The sequence below is a fragment of the Tamandua tetradactyla genome, chromosome X (assembly GCF_023851605.1).
Source record: "Tamandua tetradactyla isolate mTamTet1 chromosome X, mTamTet1.pri, whole genome shotgun sequence".
NCBI lineage: Eukaryota > Metazoa > Chordata > Mammalia > Pilosa > Myrmecophagidae > Tamandua > Tamandua tetradactyla.
In genome coordinates this window covers 37,658,035-37,672,058 of record NC_135353.1, presented here as the reverse complement: position 1 = coordinate 37,672,058, position 14,024 = coordinate 37,658,035, and the positions used below count along the sequence as shown (strand labels likewise).

Sequence of the window (14,024 nt, the reverse complement as noted above, 5' to 3'; positions counted from 1 at the left end):
CTTGGTACTGCCAACAAGGCTCAGTAGAGTAACTGGTATCAAAAGTAAGATCCTCCAGATGCTTTTCATAACCTTCATCCAATATTTTCGAGGATCAACTTGTACTACCTCTTCATCAGTGACATTAGGACAGAGCTCTTAGGTCAAGCTGAAATTTCTCAATATCAAACATGTTGTGTATAGGCCAATCATGCTCTGAAAACTGGAAATCATGGTACCTTTCCTAATTATAAATGTGACTGTGAGTTTTATCCATAAGCAAAATATCATCAACTTCATCATCAATATGAAAAGGATGACTTGAAATTTGCTCATCCATTGGAAAAGAATATATGCTTATCTAAGGATGGGAGAGTGCTTTTTTTTGCTGTCAACCAATCCATGGGGCTTAATGTTAAAATCCTTTCTAGGAAATCAAGTGCTTTTTGACTAATTCTTGGATGCAGCTGAGTTAAAAGTTTGTGTGGCTCAGTCTTGTCATTTCTAATGTAAACTGGAATTACACTGAGATGCTCCTGATGATCTTCCTTATGTACAACTGGAATAGATACTAAAATCAGCTGCATCTGTTAAAGTTCATGTACACCTGCAAAAGAAGGTTTACCAGTCAGCATTTCAACAAAGATGCAGTCTGCAGCCCATATGTCAATGGTTTTAGTATAATTATTAGGAGATTTATACTAATCAGTCCTTCAGAAAGATGCCCCTTATGGGAAAAATGGGGATTCATGATCTGTGCAAGACCAAAGTCACCTATTTTCAGCACCAGGTCTTCAGTATTAATGAAAAGATTAGCTAGTTTGAGATCTCTGTACAGTACATTTGCAGAGGGAATATACTTGAGCCCATGTAGCAGCTAATATAGGAAAAATCTGGCATGTTTCTCCAGCAAAGGGCCCTGCTTCAGCACATTAGCCAAGTCTGTCTCCATGTACTCCTGGACAATGTAAATACTGTTCAGTTTAGTAAGAGAGCCCTCCATCATCTGTTAACTGGCTTCCACCGGGTCCAAGAATTTCAAACACTTTCACAATGTTATCATGGTCAAGACTTCTACTAATTTTGATTTCATGTAGAACATGTTTGACACTCCAGGATTGGTAAGGATATTTTTATTTATTGCTACACTTTTGTCACAGTCATTGTCTACAGCAGAAGAAACCAAACCACTGCCTCCACAACCCAGTGGTTTTAAGTCCATATATCTAGAGCCCAGATGAAAATCATGAATGTTCATGAAACTTGTAAATTTCTCTGCTATTTTGAAACCCTTAGTATTGCCTCTTCTTTTTGAGTTGTTGAAGTTGTGTAAAAAAGAAGAAAACTGATATCAAAAGGAAAGATCTTTCAAAAAGGTAGAAGAAAAATAATTTTGCTTCCACATCAAGATGACTTCTTGTTGTTCATTGCATATGGCAACCAGGTCATTGTATTCCCCTTAGATTTAAAGTTCAAAATATTCTATTCATACCAAGAATTAAAAAACTGCAGTACTCATAGTTCACTCTGCAGACATTTAAAGAAAACACGAGAAATTCAAATGGAATGAAATAACACACTATGCTTTCAGATTTACTTATGCTAAATGATTTAACATTTAACAAAAATATGAATAAATGTGCACATAACAGGCTTCTCTGAACATTCTCCTTACAGTGCAGATATATTCAATGTTGGACTGGTTCTGATCAGCATCATTCTAAGGTGCTGGTAAGCACTATTTCCAATTTGCGTCTTTTCTTCCTTTGTTTCTATATATTTTAACAAGAAACTCTGGTGGCTGTTGGTCAACAGATGTCTTTCATTAGTGATCAGGTGTCTCCAGCTCACCACAATCACAATCAAAGCTACCATCCATATTACTCTGATACAACTAGACTTCTTTGACTCATCAAGTGAGTGCAGGGCCTGTGGACAGCCCCCAGGGTCAAAGCTCAGGTTGACAGCATCTTGGATACTCTTGTTTTGCTGCACAACCCCACCCTAGAGAGTGCACCCCTGTATTCTTAATTCCCTTAATCCAGACTTGATCAACTGAATTCTTATCTCTAAATATGAGGTTATACATATATAAAACAGCCTCTCAAAATTCAGAAATAACAATTATTGCGCAGGACTAAATGTGGCTGCTCTGAGAGCTTACATTCTAGGCCTCTTTTTTGGGAGATGGTGCAGGTTGTGTGCATGGTCGGGAAATTGAACCCAGGTCTCCCCCATGAAAGGAAAGCATTCTACCACTGAACCACTGATGCACCCTCTAAGCCCCTGTTTTATTTAAGTATTTCCTAAACAAGACCATACAATATTTGCTATTTTGTTTCTGGCCTAATTTGCTCACCAAATGTCCCACACATTCATTCACAAAGTTGCATGCCTCATAACTTCATTCCTTTTTGTAGCAACGCAATATTCAGACATATGTATACACCATTGTTTGCCAATCTACTACTTTCAGTTGTTGGCAGGTTTTTGATGGTTAATTCAATCTCTTTATTTTAATTAGTTTATTGTCGTCTTTTATACCTTTGACAATCAGTGTAGGTTGTTCATGTGTTTCTAGAAATGTACCCATTTCATCAAGGTTGTCTAATTTGTTGTCATGCAGTTGTTCATGGTATCCTTTTATGGTCCTCTATTCCTCTGGGGTCAGTAGTGATACATCCCTCTAATTTCTGATAACATTTATTTGCATGTTCTCTCTTTTTTTCTTTGTCAGTCTAGCCATATGTTTGTTTTTTTTTTTACTTTACTGATGTTTAAGAATCAAGTTTTAGTTTTGTTGAACCTCTCTATAGTTTCTGTATTCTCAATTTCATCTATTTCTGCTCTGATCACTGTTATTGCATTACTACTTTCTTTAAGATTTGTTTCCTATTTTCTTTCAAGTGCTCACAAGCGTGCAGTTACATCTTTGATTTTAGTTCTTTTTTATTTTGAAATGTAAACATTTAGGGTTATAAATTTCCCTTTCAGCATTGCCTTTGCACACTCCCATAAGTTTTGATATGTTGTGTTCTTGTTCTCATTTATCTTGCAATATTTACTGCAATTTCTTCTTTGACCCGCTAATTCTTTATGCATCATTTATTTAACTTCCATATATTTGTGAATTTTCCACTTCTCTGCCTGTTATTTTCAGCTTCATTCCTTTATGTACAGAAAATATGCTTTTTATAATTTCAATCTTTTTAAATTAATTCAAACTTGTTTGGGAACACAATATGTAGTCTATACTGGAGAATTATCCATGTGCTTTTGGGAAGAAGATGTATCCTGCAGTTTTTGGGTACAATGGTCTGAATGTTTTTGTTAATTCTAGTTCATTTATAATATTATTCAAGTTATTTGTTTCTTTACTGATCCTCTGTCAAGATCCTCTATCTATTGATGACAGTGATGTACTGAAGTCTCCAACTCTTATTGAAGAGATATCTATTTCTTCCTTCAGCACTGTCAATGTTTGCTTCATGTATTTGGGGGCACCATGGCTATATGCCTAAACATTTATGATTATTTCTTCTTGGTGGGTTGTCCTTTTTATTAATATATAGTGTCCTTATTTGTCTCTTGTAACAGCTTTGCATTTGTCTGTTAGTACAGCTACCCCAGCTCTTTTTTGCTACTATTTGCAATGGAATATATTTTTCCAATCTTAAACTTTTGATCTATTTGTGTCTTTGGGTATACTGTGAGTCTCTTGAAAGCATCATATAATTGGATCATGCTTTTTTTAAATCCATTCTACCAGTCTGTATCATTAAATTTGGGTGTTAACTCCATTAAGTTTCAGGGTTATTACTGTAAAGGCAGCACTTACTATAGCCATTTTATCCTTTGGTTTTTACATTTCAAATCTTTCTTTTTCTTTTTATCTACCCTCTTAATTACCCATACTGATAATCTTCATTTCTTCATACTAATCCAAGCTACTGTCTCTTGTTCTTTCCTTTCAATCTGCAAAATTCCCTTTAGTATTTCCTGTAGGGCAGGTCTCTTGTTGAGAACCTCTCTCAATTTCTGTTTATTTGTGAGTATTTAAATCTCTCCCTCATTTTCATTTTTTTTTTGTCATGAGCAGGCACCAGGATTCAAACTCAGGTCTCCAGCATGGCAGGTGAGAATTTTGCCTGCTCAGCCATCATCACACCACCCTTCTCCCTCATTTTTTTTTCTTTTTGGGTGCATGGTCTGAGAATTGAACCCGGGTCTCCCACATGGAAGACAAGCATTTTATCACTGAACCACCCATGCACCCCCTCTCCCTCATTTTTGAAAAACAATTTTACTGGATAAAGGATTCTTGGCCAGAAGTTTTCCTCTTTCAGTATCCTGAATATATCATCCCATTGTTTTCTTGCATCCCTGGTTTCTGATGAGAAATTGGCACTTAGATTTATTAAGGATATCTTGCATGTGACAAAATTCTTTTTTCTTGTGGCTTTAAGAATTTTCTCTTTATCTTTGGAATTTGATAATCTGATTAGTATATATCTTAGGTATTTGAGCATTATTCTCTTGATAGAAATGTTGCACAAGAAAGGGACAAGGCTCCAAGACTCCTGGAATGTTACACTGAAGCAGAACAAACCAGGGCCGAGGCTCCAAAGTTTCAGGAAGTAGGTTTTTTTATTGTCTGTGGCCATAGGGCTCAACCCAGTAGCCTCTGAAAGTCTGAGCCCCAAACAAAAGATTAACATCAGTTTTTATAGGCAGGATTACATGTTGAAGACAAGGTAAATGATTGGCTGGTTTAATTTGAGAAGGGTGATGAAGCTGGGTTACAGAAGCAGATGAGCCATTCAGGGAGGGGTCCCTATCCCAGGAATGTGTCTTATCTTACCTACTTGCAGTTTCACCCATTCCTGGAGGCTAGGAGAAGAGGTTTGGGGATTTTCTACAGAGGAGGCAGCCAAACCAGAAAAAGAAGGTGAGGACAGGCCTGCCAGCTACAAAGCCTGCTTGCTATAGTATTTTTTACTTCTCACATATGTATATTTATATCTTTCATAAGAGTTGGGAAATTGTTGTTTCAACACTGCCCTGGGCAAGAACAGCAGCCATATTTTCAACACTCCCTCAAGAAAGAAGAGATAGTAGAGATTTAAAGATGCAGTGCTTCCTCTGTACTGTGGGACCATTAACCTGAAGGGCTGCATTTGCTGGGCAGATCAGAAAAACTCAGCTTTGTAGAGTCATATGAAAAACTCTTGGTATCTTTCCTGATCACTTCCCCAGGATACTTTGGAGCATTTCTGGACCAATTTTGTGGGTCCTTAGACCTGTTTCAAATAGGAAAGACTGATGTTGGAAAACCCTCTCTGGGGTGACCCTTCTGCCAGAATTTGCCATCTAGGCAAAAGCAGCTTGAGATAATGAATGTATAAGAAACTATAGAGGTGGACAGACTGAGGACAAAGGCCTACAAGCTTGAACCAGTAAGAGGGAGGTCTGACCCCTGGAAACAGACTCCTAAAACCAAAACAACTAACAAGCAAAATCCAGGACAAAACAGGTATGGAAAGACAGGGAAAACACTCCACACTATATTGCATTCTATTTGGGCAGACTTTCCAGATAGGAGAGCTGACGTTCAAGAGAATCTCTGCTATCATCAGCTGGTTACAGAACCCAAAACAGATATCTCAGGAAATAAATGACAGAGTTAAAATTTTAAAGAAATGAAAATGTACATATGCAAAAAATAGAGCAAGACAAACAAATAAACATAATGGCTCATCCACAGGAAGAGGATAAAAATACAGAAAATAGCCATGAAGAAGATGAGAATGTAGGCATACTTATCAAGGCCTTTAAAGAATGACCAAAAAACTGCTCAAAGAGATGAAGGAAAATACAGAGAAAGAATTAAAGGATATGAGGAAAAGAAGGAATGAGCAATATAAGAGTCAAAGTAAAAAGATAAAATTTTATAAAGTACCCAAGCAGAACTACTGGAGTTCAACAATGCAATAACTGAAATGAAAATGTCCCAGAAGAGTTCAAGAGGAGATTGGAGATGGCAGAAATATTAATCAGTAACTTCTAAGAAAACACACTTGAAATGAGTCAGGCTGAGGAGAGAAAGAAAAAAAAAGAAATTTTAAAAGTGAAAATTGTCTAAGACACCTCTTGGACCACCAAGTGCACCAACAGAGGTGTAAAGGGAGTTCCAGAAGGAGAAGAAAGAGGATAAGGGGCAGAAGGAATAATCAAAGAAAAATGACAGAGAACATATCAACCTATTAAAAGACATGAATGAGCACATCCAAGAAGCCCAGAGAACACAAAACAGAATAAATATGAAGGTAAATACACACTGTCACACTGTCATATATAGGTCACACTATTGAAAGCAAATGATAAGAAGAGAGTGCTGAGAGCTACAAGAGGAAAATATCATATGAAAAATGGTGTCTGAATTGGATTGAGTGCCAATTTCTCAACAGAGAAAATGGAGGCAAGAAGGCAGTGGGTTATACTTCAAGTGCTGAAAGAAAACAGCTACCAATCAAGAATTTGTATTCAAGCTTAAGACATTTTCAGATAAAAAAATACCCTAGGGAGCTTATTACCACCTGACTTACCCTACAAGCTATGCTAAAGGGAGTTCTTTAGACTGAAATGAAAGAATAAATGAAGTGGTTCACAGCAGCATAAAAAATAACAAACTGCAATAAGGTAACATTTGGGTAATTATGAATTCGAGTTTTGTAGCAGTGCATTGTTTGGTAAGTAACTCCACTTCCTACAGGTGCTAAAATGCAAATATATAAAAAGTAATGATAAATCTCTGTTTTAGACAAACAATGAATAAAAATAAAAGTAGTAGGAAGTATAAAAAGAATTTTGGGATCAGAGGGGTAAAAGTACATGTGTATGCTGATAAAGTTAATTTGGTATCAAACCAAACATGATTGTTATATATTTAGGACATCAAATTCTAACCTCAAGAAACCACAAGTAAAATATATGAAAAAAATTGTCCAGATAGGAATGAGAAGGCACTCATATACAGAGGATACATACCAAAATTCAAAAGAAAGTAATTTTCTTTTGAATTTTGTAGGTAAGTTTGGGTCATCATAAAGATATAAATTAATGTAAAAATTCACATTAACAAAATGAGGGAGAATGCATGGTGATTTCAAATGATGCAAAAAAGCAATTGAGAAAATCCAGAACTGCTTCATAATAAAATCACTTAAACCACTAGGAATGGAAAGGAAACTTCCTCAACATGATAAATGGTGTATATGAAAATCCCACAGTTAACATCCTACTTAATGGTGAAAGACTGAAAGCTTTCCCTCTAAGATGAAGAACAAGGCAAAGATGGCCACTCTCACCACTGTGATTCAATATTGTACTGGAAGACCTTGCCAGAGCATCTAGGCAAGAAAGAGAAATAAAATATATCTGAAATGGAAAGTAAGAAGTAAAACACTCTCTATTTACAGATGAAATGATCTTATATACAAAAAAAATCCTGAAAAATCCACTATAAAACTGATAGAACTAATAAATGAATCCATCAAGGTGTGGGGTACAAGGTCAACATACCAAAATCAGTAGTAGTTATATACAAAAGAAATGAACAATCAGAGAAATCAAGAAAACCAAGGATGTAAAGGACTTGTACACAGAAAACTATAAACATTCCTAAAAGAAATCAAAGAAGACCTAAATAAATGGAGGAACATTAGATGTTCATGGTTTGGAAAACTATGTACCCTTAAGATGTCAATCTTACCCAAAACAATTTAGAGTTTTAACATAATCCCCCAAAAAATTCCAACAACCTTCTTTGCAGAAATAAAAAAATCTATCATGAAATTTATATGAATGTGAAAGAGGCTCCAAAACTAAAGCCATCTTGAATAAGAGTAATCAGGTTGGACCACTCAAATTTCCAGATCTTAAAACTGATTATAAAACCACAGTAATCAAAACAGCATGGTAGTGTCACAAGGACCAACATAGAGACCAATGAAGTCAAATTTGGAGTTCAGAAACCCTCACATTTATGGCCAACTGATTTTTCACAAGGGATCAAAGAACACTCAATTGGGAAAGAATAATTTTTTCAATAAGTTTTGCTGCAAAGACTGAATTGCCATTTGCAGAGAAAAGAAGTATCTCTACCTCACATCTTATATAAAAATCAACTGCAAATTAATCAAAGACCTAAATGTAAGAGCCAGAACTATTGAACTCTTTTAAGAATATGGGGGTAAGCATCTTCAGGACCTTGTATTTTACAGACTTTATACTCAAAACACAAGGAAAAAAACAAAAACTTATAAATGGTATCTCATCATAAGTAAAACTTTTGCATGTCAAAAGAAATTTTCATGAAATGTAACTGACAACCTACATAATGGGAGAAAATATTTGGAATGCACATATTTGATAAAAGTTTAATAGCCAGAGTATATAAGGAAATCCTTCAACTTAACAAGAAAATGACAAACAAAGCAATTTAAAAAATAGGCCCAAGACTGTAGTAGACATCTTTCCACAGAAGACATACAAATGGCCATAAAGTGCATGAAAAGAAGATTGACATTTGTTCTAGTTTGCTAGTTTCCAGAATGCAATATAACAGAAATGGAATGGCTTTTAAAAAGGAGAATTTAATAAGTTGATAGTTTACAGTTCTAAGGCCAAGGAAATGTCCCAATTAAAAGAAGTCTATAGAAATGTCAAATCAAAAACATCCATCCAGGGAAAGATAGCTTGTTTCAAGAAGGCTGATGAAGTTCAGGGTTTCTCTCTCAAGTGAGAAGCCACATGGTGAACACGGTGAGGTTTCTCTCTCAAGTGGAAAGGCACATGGTGAACATGGTTGGGCTTCTCTCTCAGCTGGAAGGGCACAGGGTGAACACAGCATCATCTGCTAGCTTCTTCTTCAGGCTTCCTGATTCATGAAGCTCCCCAGGAGGCATTTTCATTCTTCATCCCCAAAGGTTGCTGGCTGGTGGACTCTGCTTTTTGTGGCTATGTCATTCTTCTCTTCTCTGCTCTCTCTGAATCTCTAGCTTTCTTCAAAATGTTTCCTTTTTCATAGTACTTCAGAAACTAATCAAGATGCACCCAAATGGGTAGAGACACATCTCTACCTAATCCAGCTTAACAACCACTCTTGATTAAAGCACATCTCCAGGGAGATGACCTAATTAGAGTTTCAAACATACAATACTGAATAAGGATTAAAAGAAATGGCTGCCTTTACAAAATGGCATTAGGATTAAAACATGACTTTTCTAGGGTACTGTGGTACTTAGATTCAGTTGTCAACTTGGTCAGGTGAAGCCACCTAGTTCTGTTGCTGTGGACATGAGCCAATGGTACATGAACCTCATCTGTTGCGATTTACATCTGAAGTTGGCTAGGAGGCATGCCTGCTGCAATGAATGACATTTGACTTAATTGTCTGGTGCTTAAATGAGAGGGCACAATGTAGCACAGCCCAAGCAGCTCAGCATTCCTCATCTCAGCACTTGCAGCTCAGCCCAGGCCTTTGAAGATGCAGAAGAAGTCACCCCGGGGGGAAAGTTGTTGGAACCCAGAGGCTTGGAGAGAAGGCCAGTAGAGACCATCCTGTGCCTTCCCACATAAGAAAGAACTTCATTTGAAAGTTGGCTGCCTTTCCTCTGAAGGACTAACAAAATAAATCTCCTTTTATTAAAAGCCAATCTGTCTCTGGTGTGTTGCATTCCAGCAGCTAGCAAACTAGAACAGGTACATACATCATTTCAAGCCAGCACAACATTTTTAGTCATCAGGGAAATGCAAATCAAAACCATGAAATATGATTTCACACTCATTAGAATGACTGCTGTTAAAACATAGAAAATAACAAGTTTGGGAGAGGGTGCAGACATAAAGGAACACTCATCCATTGCTGGTGGCAATATAAAGTGTTGCATCTGCTGTGGAAAACAGCTTGGTGTTTCCTAAGAAAGCGCAGTATTATTCATGAATTTCAGAAGACCATCAACCAAGTGATCATCAATGCATAACTAGATAAACAAGATGTGGTGTATACATATGGTGGAATATTATTCAGCTGTAAAAAGTAATGAAATCCTATACATGGGACAACATGGATGAACCTTGAAAACATCACATTGAGTGAAATAAGCCAGACACAAAAAGACAAATATTGCATGATATCACCTATTGGAAGCAATTAAAATAAGCAAACTGATAGAACAAAAATCTAGAATAAAGTTTATCAGGACACAGTGTAGGGCAAGGAATGGGAAGTTAAGAATTTAAATGTACAAAGTTCCTACTTCAAATGATGATAATGATTTGATAATGGGTGAAGGTGATGGTAACACAACATTGTGAATGTAATTAACAGCACTGAATTATATATAAAAATTTTTTGTGATTTTTTGAATGTGATTAAAAGGGAAAATGTTAGATTGCATATGTGGTACAGAATAAAATCATTTGAGACTATGTGTTTCAGTTGCTAAGGCTACCAGAATGCAATATACAAGAAATGGATTGTTTTTTTCAAATGGGATTCAAGTTACAAGTTATAAGTCTAAGGCCATGAAATTGTCGAAATTATGGTACCAATAAGATGAAGTATTGCACCAATACCTTCTCACAGGAAAGGCTGTTGGCATCTGGGTTTCCCCTGTCACATGGGAATACACATGATAATGTCTGCTGATCCTTTTTTCCAAAATATCTCTATGGACATTTTCTTTCTCTCTTAGCATCTCTTGACTCTGGGCTCGCTCCAAAAATATCTCCCTTACAGTACTCTAGCAAGGGGATTAAGACCCACCATGAATGGATATGGTCACATTTCTGTGGAAACAACCTAATCAAAATGTTCCACCCAACAGTAGTTCTGCCCCCATATGATTGGATTGAAGGATCATAGGCCTTTCAGAGGTACATAGCAGATTCAAACCAGCACACTATGCTACCTAAACAATGAACTCTTAGTTTAAATATAGACTACAGTTAATAGTACAATTATAAAAATGTGCTATCATCAATTGTAAAAAATATTCCACACAAATGCATGTTGTTAATTTTGAGGTGGTATATGGGAATACTCTATTTTAAACCTGGCTGTTTTCTAAACTCAACTTTTTTATAAAGAAAAGAAGATTATATGGCCAACTACATAGACAGACTTTTAGACTCCTTCTATAAAACAGAAGAACCAGGAGGACATTGTCTCTGGTGGTATAATACATGTCATTTCCTTGATTATGTCAGTCAAGATACTATAATTGTTATTTGGGAACTTTGTAGTTCAAGAAATATGTTTCTGATATTACAGCTGTTCTAATAGAAAAATTGAAAAGAAACTTATATGATAACAGAAGTGGAAGCTTGTCAAATCTGCAGACAAAACACAATTGAAAAGTATAATTAATATATTGAATGATCAAACTTTGATTCAAAATGGATTTGATAGGCTTAAGTGATTTATGAAAAGGATTAATGTAAAATTCTCCATTTGTACATATATTTTCCTTATTAGAGAAGTTGTGGGTTTACAGAAATCATGCATAACATACAGCATTCCCATATACCACACTCCAACCAACAACACGTATTGGTATGGACCATTTGTTACAATAGATTATAGCACATTTTTATAATTTTACTCTTCATTAAAATCTATGGTGTAACTTAGTGTTCATTGTTTGTGTAATGTATTTCCATGGATATTAAAAAAATATTTTTACCATACATGCAATCTAACTTTTCCTCTTTTAATAGTATTCAGAAATATATTTCACTCATGTTAATTGCATTTGCAATATTGTGTTCCCATCTCTTCCGATCTTACCAAAACATTTCCATCATTCCAAGCAAGAACCCTATATATCTTAAGATGAAATTTCCTATTTCCTATCCCCAACTGTACCCTAGTAACCTATATTCTACATTCTGATTCTGAGTTTGTTTATTCTAATTCTTTCAAGTCAGTGAGATCATACATTATTTCTTTTTGTGTTTGGCTTATTTCATTCAATCTGATGTCTTAAGGGTTCATTCATGTTGTTGTGTGTATCAGGACTTCATTCCATTTTTATGACTGAATAATATTCTATTGTATATATACATAACATTTTATTCATCCATTCACTCATTGATGAACCTTGGGTTGGTTACATCCTTTTCCAGTTGTAAATAATAACACTATGAACATCAGTGTGCAAATATGTGTTCAAGTCCCTGCTTTCAGTGCTTCTGTGATATACCTAGCAGTGGGATTATCAGGTCATATGATTGTTTTATACTTAGATTTCAAACTACCTTCCACAGCCACTGCACAATTTTACATGGCCAACAACAGTGATAAGTCTTCCTAATTCTCTGCATCCTAATCAACACTTGTTATTTTCCATTTTCTTACATATCAGCAATTTTAATACATGTGAAATGATATCTCATTTTGGTTTTGATTTGCATTTCCTGATGTCTAATTATGTTCAGAAATTTTTTATGTGCTTTTTAGGCATTTGTATATCTTCCTTGGAGAGATGTCAGTTAAAATATTTTATTCATTTAATTGAGTTGTTTGTTTGGTTGGTTGTTTTAGCATGGGCAGACACTGGGAATCGAACCCAGGTCTCCAGCATGGCAGGTGAGAACTCTGCCTCCTGAGCCATGATGGCCCACCCTGAGTTCTTTGTCTTTTGCTGTTAAGTTGAAGAATTTCTTTATCTATACTGAGATATTAAACCTTTATTATATCACTGTGTTTCTGAATATTTTCTACCATTGTGTAGGTTGTCATTTATTTTTTAAGTATTTTATTAATAAAACTTAACACACAAACATACACCATTTAAAAATATTTTTATTGATAAAAGTTAACATACAAACTTTCATAATGTACAAACATTCCATGCATGGTGTACAAATGATAGCTCACAATATCATCACATAGCTGTGTATTCATCACCATGATCATTTTTTAGAACATTTTCATCACTCCAGAAAAAGAAAGAAAAAAGAAAAAAAAGAAAAAACTCATATACACCATACCCTTTACCCCTCCCTCTCACTGATCACTAGTATTTCCATCTACTCAATTTATTATAACCTTTGACCCCACTATTATTTATTTAATTTTTATCCATAATTTTTATTTATCTGTCCATACCCTAGATAAAAGGAGCATCAGACTCAAGGTTTTCACAATTACACAGTCAATATTTTAAAAGCTATATCATTGTACAATCATCTTTAAGTAACAAGGCTACTGGAACAAAGCTCTACAGTTTCAGGTACTTCCTTCTAGCCACTCCAATCCACCATAAACTATAAAGGGAAATCTATATAATGTAAGAATAACCTCCAGGATAGCCTCTTGACCCTCTTTGAAATCTCTCAGCCTCTGATGCTTTATTTTTACGCATTTCTCTCTTTCCTTTTTTGGTCAAGAAGGTTTTCCCAATCACTTGATGTTGGGTCCCAGCTAATCCAGGGATTTCTGTCTCACATTGACTGGTAGATTTACATCCCTGGGAGTCATGTCCCACATGTGGGGGGGGGGCAGTGATTTCACTTGCTGCTTCAGCTTAGAAAGAGAGGCCCCATCTAAGTAGCAAAAGAGCTTCTCTGGGGGTGACTCTTTGGTTTAAGTTTAAATAGGCTTAGCCTATCCTTTGCAGGAATAAGTTTCATAGGTGTGAACCCCAAGATCAAGGGCTTTTCCTATTGATTTGGTTGTCCACACTCCTTGCAAGAATATCAGAAATTCTCCAAATGGGGGGAGTTGAAAATGTTCCCCTTTCTTCTAATTCTCCCAAGGGGACCTTTTACATACTTCTTCATTCACTATCCAAATCACTCTGGGATTTATTGGGACATAATACTATCCAGGACAAATCAACAAAAGTTCATGTCCTACTAGATTCCACATAGTTATGATGTTCAAATAAAATGATCATGCAAGTTAAATTTGAAAATGCATTTCACAAAATACAAATTTTGTGCCAAATAAGTATCTCTCCCTTTAGCCTCACACAAAG

At 35.7% G+C, this 14,024-nt stretch overlaps 1 pseudogene; it reads right to left on the bottom strand.

Annotated features, from left to right (window-relative positions):
* Window positions 1-223: 223 nt before the first annotated feature.
* Window positions 224-1,237, bottom strand: LOC143671778 (mitogen-activated protein kinase 6 pseudogene; annotated as a pseudogene).
* Window positions 1,238-14,024: the final 12,787 nt, after the last annotated feature.